The sequence below is a fragment of the Saimiri boliviensis genome (genome assembly GCF_048565385.1).
Source record: "Saimiri boliviensis isolate mSaiBol1 chromosome 19 unlocalized genomic scaffold, mSaiBol1.pri SUPER_19_unloc_2, whole genome shotgun sequence".
Classification (NCBI taxonomy): domain Eukaryota; kingdom Metazoa; phylum Chordata; class Mammalia; order Primates; family Cebidae; genus Saimiri; species Saimiri boliviensis.
Genome location: NW_027412503.1, coordinates 417807 through 430701, shown reverse-complemented (window position 1 = coordinate 430701; position 12895 = coordinate 417807). Strand labels below are relative to the sequence as shown.

General features: G+C 41.9%; 1 non-coding gene across 1 annotated transcript; it reads right to left on the bottom strand.

Moving 5' to 3' along the window:
- Positions 1 to 2077: 2077 nt before the first annotated feature.
- On the bottom strand, positions 2078 to 2184 carry LOC141583285 (U6 spliceosomal RNA). The gene has a single exon (XR_012515964.1). It is a non-coding gene; the product is annotated as a U6 spliceosomal RNA (small nuclear RNA).
- Positions 2185 to 12895: the final 10711 nt, after the last annotated feature.

Sequence of the window (12895 nt, the reverse complement as noted above, 5' to 3'; positions counted from 1 at the left end):
TGAATGATATTCTGAAATATGTTTTCCAATTTGGTTCCATTTTTGTCATCTCTTTCAGGTACATTAATAAGGCATACATTTTGCCTTTTTACATAATCCTTTATTTCTCAAATATTTTGTTCATTTCTTTTCATTCTTTTCCCACATTCTTGCCTCTTTTCTTTCAGAAAGCCAGTTTTCAAGCTCTGAGACTCTTACCTTTGCTTGGTCTATTCTACTAGGTGGTCTTGCACATGAGATGGTGCTGGTCTGACCTCAGCACTCCTTAGTCTGCTTGCCTCTCCCAGGACCCCAGCCTGGCTACACCTGCTTACAGGGCACCCTTGGGTGCCCACACACATTACAAGAATTTTTATAATGCAATCACACACAATTACCATGTGGCTGCATTATAAAAATTCATGTAGTGTGCTTTTCAGCTCTATCACATCAGTTTATTCTTTTTTAAAAAATTGTACTTCAGGTTATAGGTATATGCAGATCATGCAGAATTGTTGCATCGGTACACTCACGGCAATGTGGTATCCTGCCTCCATCCCATCACCTACATCTGGCATTTCTCTTCATGTAATCCTTCCCTGACCTCCCCACCCCTTGGTGTCCCCCTGTTGGCCACCCCCAAAAAGACCCCAGTGTGTGATGCTCCCCTCCCTGTGTCCATATATTCTCATTATTCATCACCCGCCTATGAGTGAGAACATGCAGTGTTGGATTTTCTGTTCTTCTGTCAGTTTGCTAAGGATGATGGTTTCCAGATTCATCCATGTCCCTACAAAAGACACAAACTCATCATTTTTTGTGGCTGCATAGTATTCCATGGTGTATGTATGTCACATTTTCCTTTTCCAGTCTATTGTCGCTGGACATTTGGGTTGTTTTCAGGTCTTTGCCATTGTAAACAGTGCCACTGTGAACATACGTGTGCATGTGTCTTTATAATAGAATGATTTATAATCCTTTGGGTATATACGCAGTAATGGGATTGCTGGGTCAAATGGAATTACTATGTCCAGGCCCTTGAGCAAGTGTTACACTGCCTTCCACAATGGTTCAACTAGTTTACACTCCTAGCAACAGTGTAAAAGTGTTCCTATTTCTCCACATGCTCTCTGGTATCTGTTGTCTCCAGATTTTTTAATGGTCACCATTCTAACTGGCATGAGGTGATATCTCAATGTGGTTTTGATTTCTCTAATAACCAGTGATGATGAGTATTTTTTCATATGTTTCTTGGCCTCATATATATCTTCTTTTCAAAAGTGTCTGTTCATATCATTTCCCTAATTTGAATGGGTTTGCTTGCTTTTTTTCTTGCAAATCTGTTTTACTTCTTTGTAGATTCTGGATATCAGCCATTGGTCAGATGGGTAGATTGCAAAAATTGTTTCCCATCCTGTTGGTTGGCGGTTCACTCTAATGATTGTTTCTTTTGCTGTACAGAAGCTCTGGAGTTTAATAAGGTCCCATTTGTCTATTTTCGTTTTTGTTGCCAATACTTTCGGTGTTTTAGTCATGAAGTACTTGCCTATACGTATGTCCTGAATGGCTTTGCCTGGGTTTTTTCTCTAGATTTTTTATGGCATTAGGTCTTATGTCTAGGTCTTTAATCCATCTGGAGGTAATTCTACTGTAAGGTGTCAGGAAGAGGTCCAGTCTCTGCTTTCTTCACACTGGTAGCCAGTTTTCCCAACGCCAATTATTTAACAGGAAATCCTTTCCCCATTGCTTGTGTTTGTCAGGTTTGTCAAAGATGAGATGGTTGTAGATGTGTGGCATTGCCACCAGGACCTCTGTTCTGTTCCATTGGTCTATGTCTCCGTTTTGGTACCAGTACCATGCTGTTTTGATTACTGTAGCCTTGTAGCATAGTTTGAAATCAGGTAGCATGATTCCTCTTGCTTTGTTCTTTTTGCTTAGCATTGTCTTGGCTATGCAGAGTCTCTTTTGCTTCCATATGAAGTTTAAGGTGGGTTTTTCCAGTTCTGTGAATAAGTTCATTGGTAGCTTGATGGGGACAGCAGTGAATATATAAATTACTTTGGGCAGTATGGCCATTTTCACAATATTGATTCTTCCTAAAAATATGAAATGCTTCATGAATTTGCATGTCATCCTTAAGCAGGAGCCATGCTAATCTTGCCTGTATCATTCCCATTTTAATATATGTGCTGCCATAGCAAGCACTGGTAAGGTTCTTTATACCAGCTCTATTGCCTGTTAGCTCCTGCGATGTTTCACAATGACTTTTGGCTTCCTTGCATTGGATGATGACATACTTCTTTCACTCAGTGAACTTTGTTTCTGCCCACATTCTGAATTCTACTTGCATCATTAAAGACATGTCAGCCTCTGATCAGTTCTGAAAACTTGAACAGGCTGAACAGTTGATGTAATCATCTGGAGGAAAGAAGGCATGCTGACTTTTTGAGTTTCAGTGTTCTTGCACTGATTCTTCCTCATCTCTATGATCTTATTCACCTTCAACCTTAGAGGTTGCTGACCTTTGCACAGGATATTTTTCTTTTATGATATTTGATGATCTTTTTGGTTTGATTGTGGTGTAAGGCAGATGCAGTCAGCTGGCTTTGGTTTTGGAGGATTTTAGGGGGCCAATATTCATCTCCCAATTCCTAGACTGTGTTCTTTAACTCTGGGAAATTTATATTGGGTTTCAACTTTGTTCTCTGGCTCCTCAAAGTTTGGATTCTACTGCACTGAAGGCTGCAAAGTGTGGCAGCTGTGGCAGAGTGCTAGCAGATGCAGAAGTGCCTGCCTCCCTGTTGGCATTCACCCAATGGTGGAAGTGGTGGAGGCAAGACCACTTTGTGGGAGCCAGGGGACCCCTGCTGTGTGTGCTGTTGCACTGGAGGTGCAGGCTGGGGTGCTGGCCTGTGCAGGTTTGGGTGCCTTCTCTGTGACCCCCTAAGCAGCAGCAGTCACTCAACGCATATTAGGGTCTCTTTTTTGTGCACAACATTAGCACAAGGGCAAGTTGTTGGCAGAGTTGCTTCTATTGGTTCTGTGCCTACCATCGCTATCTCTTCAATGGGAGTTCAGGTGGGTTGAAGTGTGTGCTACAGTCCCATGTGCTGGTAGGGCAAGTACAGCAAAATCCACTCATGTAAACACACAGCAGCAAAGCGATGTAGGAAGTTTGTGTATAAAGAGCTGTAGTATGGAGAGGCAATGTAGAGGTTGGTGCATGCCTGAAGGGTCCACGTTGCTGCATCTCTTCACTGCTCAGGCATGGTCCACTGGCACAGAAACAAAGGTGTGGGCAGCTGAGAGTGCCCTGTAGGCAGGTGTGGCCAGGCTGGGGCCCTGGGAGAGGCAAGCAGACTAAGGAGTGCTGAGGTCAGACCAGCTTCATCTCATGTGCTAGAATGCCCAGCAGAGATCAGGTCTCAGAGAACTCTCTGAAAAGTGAGGCCCCAGCACAGCACAGCTGCTCTACAAAAACGTGGCCAGACTTCTTTTTTAAGCAAGTCTCCTTTTATTAAGAGGGAAACTCGCACACCTTATCTCTGCTGGGCAATCTTCACATGAGATGTGGCTGATCTGACCTCCACACTCCTAAAGTGCTAGGATAAAGTGTCTCATAAGACCAAGTAGAGCCTAGAGAGATAGCTGTGCCTGCCCTCTGAGCTTCACATCAGCTGGCTTCCTGCTCCATCACTTTGCTTGTCTCCTGGGGGCTCTACCCCAGAGAGATGTGAGTTAGCCATCGCTTAGTGTAATTAGCCCAGGATGGAGGGTCTGTGCTGTGGGCCCAAGCCAGGGTTCCCTGTCTCGTGATAAGCCATGGGGGGTATGTGGTATCCACAAGAGATGGACTGCCTTGTTCCTTGGGTCAACTGCAGTTTCTTAGAGTTATCAATATGGCACTTATGGTTTTTGCTTTCTTGATATTCTGAAGGTAACAAGGGCAGATCCACTGCAGAGGCAGTGGCAGAGAGGATTTCAGTCGATCTGTGAAGCTCTGTCCAAGGAATTGCCAAGTTGCTACTGGCTTGATGGCTTCAGTGGGGCCTGGATAAAGATCCAAGCTGGGAGGACCTGCTCATCGAGGAGATATGGAAACCAGCACCCACGTAACGGTTCAGCCACTTTCCCATAAGGCTGCTGTGGTATACTGGGGGTCCACTCCAGTCCCTAATTGCCTCATATCTTCCAGTGCTTCAAGGTATCACTAGCGAAGCCTGCAAAAAGGCAGAGATAATAGCCTGCCTCTTCCTCTGGGACCTCTGTACCACTGAGGTACAATCCTGTTGCCAATCTGGACACAACTATGGGAGGTGGCTGGAGACAAGTTCAGAAGTCTTGTCTAGTCAGGAGGAACAAGAACAGAGACTTGCTTTAAAAAAAGTCTGGCCATGTTTCTGTAGAGCAGCTGTGCTGTGCTGGGGGTTCACTTCAGCCCCTGGTTGCCTCAGACACTCTGAAGTCCCAAGGTTGAAATGGCTGAGTCGCCTAAACAGCAAAGATGACAGTCTGGTCTTCCCCTTGGAAGCTCTGACTCAGGGAGGCCTGAATCATCTGTCAGCCAGAGAACAGCAGTGAAGGCAGCCAGAAACCCTGTTGAATGGCTTTACCCAGTGATTAGAAATGTGTTTGGGGACTGACTTAAACAAGGGTCTGGCCATGTTTTTGCGAGGTGGCTCTGCTGTGCTGAGCTACCACTTACACCCCTGGTCAGCTTGGGTTCTACAAGGCCCTCAGGCCAGAACCTAGTCATCCAAACAGCAAAGTTGGTGGCCCGCCCCTCTCTGTGGGAGCTCTGTCTAAGGAATGTTTCAAATCTCCATTGACCAGAGAACACCTGTGAGGGTAGCAGTAAGCCCCAGGTGGGACGTCCTGTTCAGTAAGAAGGAACAGGATCAGGAGCCTGCTTTCAGAAGCAGTCTGGCCATGATTTGGTAAAGCAGCTGTGCTGTGCTGTGGGAACTCTTCTGCCCCTGGTGGGTTTGTACTCTCCAATGCCCTTAGCTGGAATAATTAAGTTCCTCCAACAGGAAAGATGACAGCCTGCCCTGTCTTTTCTCTCACAGTTTATCTTGTGTGATGGAGCTGAAATTTTAGGCTGTTAATTTTTACAATAAGCATTACAGTTGTTCAGAAAGAATCTTGCTGTTCTCTTTCAGTTTAGATGTATGAGAATTCATTGTCTCCTGTAAATAAACCTGTTCAGGTTTTGTTCTCTGAAAAGAAGTCTTTTTCTGCTATCTGGCTTTGGTCACATTCATGTAGACCAGTAGCCAGTCTAAAATGACATGATTGAATTTCCATTTCCAGTGTTTCCTAGTTGTGTCTTACATTCTCCAATTCAGAACTGACCATTTTATTCTTCGTTGTCAAAATGCTAAGCTGTCCACTGTCCTTAAAATACCATCTTTGTTCATTCTTCTTTATCCAATTTTATAGGTTTTAGAATATTAGCATTTTTTCCTTTCACACTTTCAATGTCCTCCAAAAATTTCTTTGCCCTTAGTGGGTTCTCCTGTTTTATTGTGTCTAGTTCCAGTCTAAGCATGGCAATTTTCCCCCACAACATGCTAATTTCATGCAAGAGATCTTTTTTTTTCTTATGGCTAAGAGAACTCTAAGTCAACAAAAGAACACTTTAGTTAGCATACAATAGAATAACATATCATAATTTCCTCTGAATTTAAACCATAACATGTTTATTTGTATAATGAAAGAATTCCCATGGTTAATATGTAACTGAAAAAAAGTTGGACAAAACTTGAAACCAGTGTAAATTCAAGAAAGTTTCAATATTGATTTAAATACCATGAAAAATAAATCACTAGAGGATTTTAAAGAATTTCGGAGTTGGAAAAGCCTTTCTCTGAATTACAAAATAGCCATAGGCATAAAATATAAGATTAATACGTTTGACTACGTTTTAAAAATTGGATTTACACTCTAATATCTATTCTATAAACCACACCATTGTAAGAACCTTAGGTATGCATACATTTGGAAAGAAGCAATTCCTCAAAGTTTTTAAGTCTCTTTTTCTGAAGAAAGCTTTATCAATATATGACTTTTCTAATACTGTTATAGTCAGTTATAAGAATTACATTTATTCATAACTGTTAAACCTAAGTATTGTATCCTTCTATATTTACACATCTGCATCTAAGCATTGCACTTCTACATACAACTCTGAACTCATTTACGATCAGGATTCTTAGAGAAATAAGAAAATCTATGTGGCTGGGTACTGTGGCTCACACATGTAATCCCAGCACAGTGTAATGTTCAGTGTTGTATGTAGCACTAAACTTCTACATGTGGCCGTGTGCAGTGGCTCACACCTATAATCCCAGCTCCTGAAGCAGGTGGATTACAAGGAAAGAAGTTCAAGACAAGTGTGGCCAACATAGGGAAACCTCATCTCTACTAAAAATTAAAAAATTAGCCAAGTATAGTGCTGTGCACCTGTAATCCCAGCTACTCAAAAGGTTTAGGTAGGAGAAACACGTGAACCAGGAGGTCGAGGTTGCCACCGATTCAACTGAAAGGGAGGGGGCTGAGACAGGAAACTAGACAATCTGGCTTGATGGGTACCACTCCCCCAAGACAAGAAATCTGAAACACTCTGTATTAGGAGTTTCACCATAAGTGCAGCTTGACCCGGGATGGTCCAGCTCAGTGGGGGGAAGGGCGTCCCCCACTACTAAGGCAGTCTGCCACTACCAATGCAGTTCATGCAGTAGATGGGCAGAGCCTGTGGCAGCTCAGCATTACCTCTGCTAACAGACTGTGACTAGACTACTCTGCGCTGGACAGGGCATCTATGAAAAAATGCAGCAGCACGACAGGAACTTATAAATAAAGCTGACCTTTCTAGGAAAGAGCACTTGGGAAAACAGGAGGTTATGAGTTCAGCTGCAGTAGACTTAAATGTATCAGCCCAGCACCTCTGCAAAAAACAACAGAACTCCCAGCACAGCACGTGAGCTCTTATAAGGGACAGACTGTCTCCTCAAGCAACTCTCTGAGCCCCATATACCCAAAAAGACACCTCATAAAGGAAAGCTCAGGCCAACATCTGGTGGGTACCCTTCTGGGATGAGGACAGTAGAGGGAGAAACCAGCAGCAACCCTGGCTGTTCTGCAGCCCCTGCAGGCGATCCCGAGGTGAGTGAGATCCAGAGTGGATCCCCAGTGGTTCTGCAGCAGAGGGGCCTGACTGTTAGAAGGAAAACTAAGAAGCAGAAATAAATAGCTTCAACATCAACAAAAAGGATGTCCACTTAGAGACCCCACCTGAAAGTCACCAACTACAAAGACCACAGGTAGATAAAGCCACTAAGATGGGAAGAAACCAGCATAAAAAAGAAGAAAACACTAAAAACCAGAAGGCCTCTCCTCCTCCAAGGGATTATAACTCCTCACCAGCTAGGGATCAAAGATAGGTGGAGAATGAATCTGATGAACTGACAGGAACAGGTTTCAGAAAGTGGGTAAAAACAAACTTCTCAGAGCTAAAAGAACATGTGCTGACCCAATGCAAAAAAATTAAGAACTTAGATGAAAGGTTAGATGAGATGCTGACTAGAATAAACAGCTTAGAGAAGAATAGAAATGACTTGATGGAGCTGAAAAACAGCACAACAACTTCATGAAGCATCAAGTCTTAATAGCTGAATGGACCAAGCAGAAGAAAGAATATAAGAGATTGAAGATCAACGCAATGAAATAAAATGAGAAGGCAAGAATAGGGTGAAAAGAAATGAACAAAGCCTCCAAGAAATATGGAATTCTATGAAAAGACGTAATCTACGTTTGATAAGCATACGTGAATGTGACAGAGAGAATGAATGCAAGTTGGAAAACACTCTTCAGGATATTATCCAGGAGAACTTCCCCAACCTAGTGAGGCAGGCCACCATTGAAGTCCAGAAAGTACAGAGAACACCACAAAGATATACCTAAAGAAGAGCAACCTCAAGGCACATAATCATCAGATTCACCAGTGTTAAAATGAAGGAAATAATGCTAAGGGCAACAAGAGACAAAGGGAAGCCCACCAGACTCACAGCAGATCTCTCCACACAAACTCTACAAGTGAGAAGAGAGTGGGGGCCAATAGTCAGCATCCTTAGAGAAAAGAACTGTCAACCTAGAATATGATATCCAGCCAAATTAAGCTTCACATTCGAAGGAGAAAGAAAATCCTTTATGAACAAGCAACTACTGAGAGATTTTCTCACCACCAGGCCTGCCTTACAAGAGCTCCTGTAAGAAGCACTAATCAAGGAAAGGAACAATCAGTAACAGCCACTCCAAAAATGTACCAAATGGTAAAGACCATAGATACAATGAAGAAAATTTGTCAACTAAAGGACAAAACAGGCAGCTAGCATCAAAATGGCAGTATCAAATTCACACATAACAGTATTAAACTTAAATGTAAATGGACTAAATGCCCCTATCAAAAACACAGACTGCCAAATTGGATAAAAAGTCAAAAGCGGCCCTGTGTGGTGGCTCAAGCCTGCAATCCCAGCACTTTGGGATGCCAAGGTGGGTGGATCACGAGGTCAAGAGATCGAGACCATCCTGGTCAACATGGTGAAACCCCGTCTCTACTAAAAATACAAACAATTAGCTGGGCATGGTGGCGCGTGCCTGTAATCCCAGCTACTCAGGAGGCTAAGGCAGGAGAATTGCCTGAACTCAGGAGGTGGAGGTTGCGGTGAGCCGAGATCGCGCCATTGCACTCCAGCCTGGGTAACAAGAGTGAGACTCCATCTCAAAAAAAAAAAAAAAAAAAAAAAAAAAATCAAAACCCATCTGTGTGTTGTATTTGGGAAGCCCATCTCATGTGCAAGGACATGTGTAGGCTAAAAATGAAGGGATGGAGGAAGACATATCAAGTAAATGGAGAGGAAAAAAAAAAAAAAAGCAGGAGCTGCAATCCTAGTCTCTGATAAAATGGACTTTAAACCAACAAAGATCAAAAGACACAAAGAAGGGCATTACATGATGGTAAAAGGATCAATGCAACAAGAAGACCTAATGATCCTAAACATATACACACACAATACAGGAACACCCGGGTAGCACCCAGGTACATAAAGCAAGTTCTTAATGACCTACAAAGAGACTTAGACTCCCACACAGTAATAGTGGGAGACTTTAACACTCCATTGTTAATATCAGACATATCAACGAGACAGAAAATTAACAAGGATGTCCAGGACTTGAACTCAGATCTGGACCAAGCAGACCTAATGGACATCTACAGAAATATCCACCCCAAATCCACAGAATATACGTTCTGCTCAGAAGCTGGTTTTTTGAAAGGATCAACAAAATAGACTCCTAGCAGAGTTAATTAAATAGAAAAGGGAAAAGAATCATATAGATGCAATAAAAACTGACAAAGGGGATATCACCACTAATTCTACAGAAATTCAAACTACAATCAGAGATTACTACAAATACTTCTATGCACATAAACCAGTAAACCTGGAAAAAAAGGATAAATTCCTGGACACTTACACCTCCCAAGCCTAAACCAGGAACAAGTTGAAACCTTGAACAGACCAATAACAAGGGCTGAAGTTGAGGCAGCAATTAATAGCCTACCAACCAAAAACAGTACAGGCCCAGAGGTGTTCACAGCTGAATTCTACCAGACATACAAAGAGGAGCTAGGACCATTCATTCTGAAACTAACCCAAACAATATACAAAGAAGGAATCCTTCCTAAATCATTTTATGAGACCATCATCATCCTGATACAAAAACCCGGCAGAGACTCAAAACAAAACAAAAAAAAAAATGGTCAGGCCAATCTCCATGATGAACACAGATGCTAAAATCTTCAATAACATACTGTCAAACGGATTGCAGCAGCACATCAAAAAGCTTCTCCATCATGATCAAGTAGGCTTCACTCTGGGGCTGCAAGGCTGGTTCAACATATGCAAGTCTATAAATGTAAACCACCACATAAACAGAACCAAAGACAAAAACCACATAATTTTCTCAATAGATGCAGAGAAGGCCTTTGACAAAATTCAACAGCTCTTCATGTTTAAAACAAAACAAAACAAAACTCTCAGTAAACTAGGTATTGATAGAACGTATCACAAAATGATAAAAGCTATATATGACAAACCTACAGCCAATATCATACTGAACGGGCAAAAGCTGGAAGAATTCCCTTTGAAATCAGGCACTAGACAAGGATGCCCTCTCTTACCACTCTTATTCAGCATAGTATTGGAAGTTCTAGTCAAAGCAATCAACCAAGAAAAAGAAATGAAGTGTAATCAATTAGGAAAGAAAGAAGTCAAACTGTCTCTATTTGTAGATGACATGATTGTATATCTAAAAGTCCCCATCGTCTCTGCCCAAAATCTTCTCAAACTGATAAGCAACTTCCACAAAATCTCAGAATACAAAATAATATGCAGAAATCACAAGCATTCGTATATACCAATCACAGGCAAACAGAGAGCCAAATCAAGAAGGAACTCCCATTCACAATTACTACAAAGAGAATAAAATACCTAGGAATATAACTAATAAAGGATGTAAAGGACCTCTTCAAGGAGAACAACAAACGAAATAAGAGAGGAGACAAACAGATGGAGAAACATTCCATGCTCACGGTTAGGAAGAATCAATAGGTCAAAATGGTCATACTGCCCAAAGTAATCTATAGATTCACTGCTATCCCCATCAAGCTTCCAATGACCTTCTTCACATAACTGGAAAAAACCACTTTAAACTTTATATGGAATCACAAGAGACCCCACATAGCTAAAACAATCCTGAGAAAAAAGAACAAAGCTGGAGGCATCACACTGCCAGACTTCAAACTATATAGAGGCTACAGTAATCAAAACAGCATGCCACTGGTACCAAAACAGAGACATAAACCAATGGAACAGAACAAAGACCCCGGAACACACATCTAAAGCACCACACATCTAGAACCATCCGGTCTTTGACAAACCTGGCAAAAACAACAACGGGGAAAGGACTCCATGTTTAATAAGTGGTGTTGGGAAAACTGGCTAGCAATGTGCAGAAAGCAGAAACTGGACCCCTATTTGTCACCTTACACTAAAACTAACTCAAGAAGGATCAAAGATTTAAACATAAAACCTCACATGATAAAAACACTAGAAGAAAACAGGCAAAACCATCCTGGACATAGGCATAGGCAAGGATTTCATGACTAAAACACCAAAAGCAATGGCAATAAAATCCAGGATAGACAAATGGGATCTTATTAAACTCCAGAGCTTCTGTACAGCAGAAGAAAGCAGCATTGCATGAATCAGCAATCAAGAGAATGGGAAAAAATGTTTGCAATCTACCCATCTGACAAAGGGCTAATATCCAGAATCAACAAAGACCTAAAACAGATATACAAGAAAAAAACAACCCCATTCAAAGTGGGAGAAGGATATGAACAGACACTTTTCAAAAGAGGACATATTTGAGGCCAACAAACACATGAAAAAATGCTCATCATCACTGGTCATTAGAGAAATGCAAATCAAAACCACACTGAGATATCATCTCATGCCAGTTAGAATGTTGATCTTTAAAAAATCGGAGACAACAGATGCTGGAAACAATGTGGAGAAATAGGAATACTCTTACACAGTTGGTGGGAGTGTAAAATAATTCAGCCATTGTGGAAGACAGTGTGGAAATTTCTCAAGGATCTAGGAATAGAAATTCCATTTGACCAAGCAATCCCACTATTGGGTATATACCCAAAGAACTATAAATTGTTCTACTCTAAAGACACATGCACACATATGTTGATAGCAGCCTGTGTACAATAGCAAAGACCTGGAACCAACCCAAATGCCCATCAATGATAGACTGGACAAAGAAAATATGGTACATATACACCATGGAATACTACACACTCATAAAAAATGATGAGTTCGTGTCCTTTGTAGAGACTTGGATGAATCTGGAAAACAACATCTCAACAAACTGACACAAGAACAGAAAGGCAAACACCGTATGTTCTCACTCATAGGTGGGTGTTGAACAACAAGAACACATGGACTCAGGGAGAGGAACATCACACACTGGGGGCAGTTGGGAGGGGTAGGGGAGAGACAGTGGAGGGGGGAAGGTGGGAAGGGCTAACATGGGAAGAAATGCCAGATATAATACGCACCTAAAATAAAATAAATAATAAAAAAAAAAATAGAAAAAGTCACGAGGGGCCGGGCACGGTGGCTAGTGGCTGAAATCCCAACACTTTGTGAGACCAAGGCAGGCAGATCACCTGAATTCAGGAGGTTGATACCAGCCTGGCCAACATGGGGAAACCCTGTCCCTACTAAAAATACAAAAATTAGCTTGGCATGCTGGCATGCACCTGTAATCCCAGCTACTCAGAAGGCTGGGGCAGAAGAATCACTTGAACCCAGGAGGCGGAGGTTGTAATGAGCCAAGACTGCACCACTGAACTCCAGCCTAGGTGACAGAGCAAGACTCCATTTCAAAAAAAGAAAAAAAAAGTAACGAGAAAAGATTGAGGACTGAGCCCTAGGAAACAACAATGTGCAAAAGGAGAAAGTTGAGAAGCAAGTAAACAGACCATGACAAAAGGACTAGAAAGGCAGGAGGCCTGAGGGAGTGAGGTCCTTCAGCGGGCTAATTGAAGATGCTATTAGGGAGGAGATGCCCTCCATTTGGTTTAATATTGCTGCCAGATTACATAAAATGAGGTGTTAGAAAAAATCCCTAGATTTATTACAGAGAAACGTTAAGTGATAACCTTGAGAACAATAACCTTGAGGAGCGTTGAATTTGAAGACTTACTGGCATGAGATCAAGACTGAATGGAAAGAAAATCTGAGTTCATGAGTGTAGATAGTTCTTTGAAAGAGATCAT